The sequence below is a fragment of the Stegodyphus dumicola genome, chromosome 1, assembly GCF_044657685.1.
Source record: "Stegodyphus dumicola isolate Sdum_Otavi_A_Nest chromosome 1, ASM4465768v1".
NCBI lineage: Eukaryota > Metazoa > Arthropoda > Arachnida > Araneae > Eresidae > Stegodyphus > Stegodyphus dumicola.
Genome location: NC_140768.1, coordinates 150,351,386 through 150,353,413, shown reverse-complemented (window position 1 = coordinate 150,353,413; position 2,028 = coordinate 150,351,386).

Genomic DNA, 2,028 nt, shown 5'->3' with positions numbered 1-2,028 from the left:
AAACGGGTATTCAAAGAATATATATAGTTATACATAGTATATACTATGTATACATAGTATATACTATGTATATAATGATAGCATATAGTGTATAGTATACTATCACTAGATATACATAGACGTTCTTTTGGTAATTTTTGGTGTTGGCAATAATTTTTAAAATCGCGCCAAGGCTGCACCGTATACTAGGATTTTACCATAATTCTGCATTCCACAATTATTACATGTCTATACATAAACTGGGAATTGTCTTGACTGATGTCCTGAACCACAACACCAGCAAGGACTTTGTGTATGCTGCACTTGTGAATTGTTTGGACTTTTCTGCTTGTAAGTATGGCTCTGGTTGTGCTGCTTGAATGCAAGTGTAATTTGAAAAGTTCAGATAATTTCAAATATCAGTATTTCTCTGTAAAGTGAATTCCTATTCCCTAAGTGACAAAGTGCATAGTCTCTTAAGCCTTGCATGATATGATGTTTTATGCTATAATCATAAACTGCACCATATTCACATCAATCAACTTGTAATTTGATCTCCTTTACATATTAATTAAAAGTTCTGTTCAGCTTTTTTGAACTATAAACACAAAAGGCACCAGAATGACATTAAGACATCTCTATTAATTAAAAGTTCTGTTCAGCTTTTCTGAACTATAAACACGCCAGAATGACATTAAGACATCTCTATGTGGCTTACAATGTTCGTTAATTTGTCAAGGATATCTTTCACTGTCCTGCTGCAAGCACTAGAAATGTTAAAGTCAGAAAGTCTTTGTATGTCGATTTGCAACAATTGCCAGTAGTATCACAGCAAGTATTTTTCCTCCTCCTTGTGATATTTCAGAACTTTAGGTGATTTTACTGTAGGTGATACAGCAGTCCCCTGTTTATTGCTGTGTGCTATGATTGCGGATTTCAGCTGCCGATGAAATCTTTCAACTTGGCCATTTGCAAAGGGATGGTATGGAGATACGCGGTGTTGAGCTGTACCCAAGAACTTGGTTAGTGCATCAAAAAGTGATGATTCAAACTGCCTTCTCTGGTCGGTAGGTAGCCAGAGTGGAGATCCGAATCTGGAGATACAACCTGTGTAGAAGGCTGCTGCAACAGACTGACCAGATGTATCTACTACTGGAAATGCCTCTGGCCACTTAGAAAAATGATCGACACATGTGAGACAGTATCAGAAGCCTTCAGATAGAGGAAGAGGTCCTACGAGGTCAATGTGCACACGTTCGAATCTAGTGCTAGGTAGCACAAAAACACCAATTTTACTTTTGGTATGGCATGTCACACAAGATTTCTGACACTGTAAGCATTCATGAGTCCTAGATGCCACATCCGCTTTCATTGAAGGCCAAACATATCTTTTGTCGATCAGGTTTACTGAGGCTTTAACACCTGGGTATGAGAGAGAGTGAAGGCTGCTAAAAAACTGCTTGACAAAATGACTGAGGAACGAAAGGGTGTTTGTAACATGTGGAGATATCACAATGCAGAATAACTGCAGGCTGACCAATTAAGAGGGGCTTCAGCACTAAGGAGGTAGTCGAATTTCATGATAAAATATTTTGCAATTCTGCATCATTTTCCTGCTCCTTGGCAAGCTGGCAGTAGTCGACAGCAGATGGTGTGCTAATAGTAGCTATATGGATCCAAGACAGTACACCTGCTAACTACATTGTTCGAACCTTTTAAGTAGCAAATATCAGTTGTAAATTGGCTGATAAAGTCTAGCTGTCATGGGGAGCATTTATCTTCTTTTTGCGAAAATGTAAGCGGTTTGTGGTCCGTCAATAAAATGAAGTTACGACCTTCGATCATATGTCGAAAGTTTCATGGTCATATATGGCACAAGGAGCTCTCTATCATAAGTACTATATACTATATATCTGTTGTGTTGGAGATAGCTTTTTTGAGTAAAAAGCAAGAGGTTGCCATCCTTTTTCAACTTCTTGGTGAAGAGCTGCACCCATAGTTCTGTCAGAAGCATCAACTACAATTTCGAGTGGGGCCTCTGATGGAGGA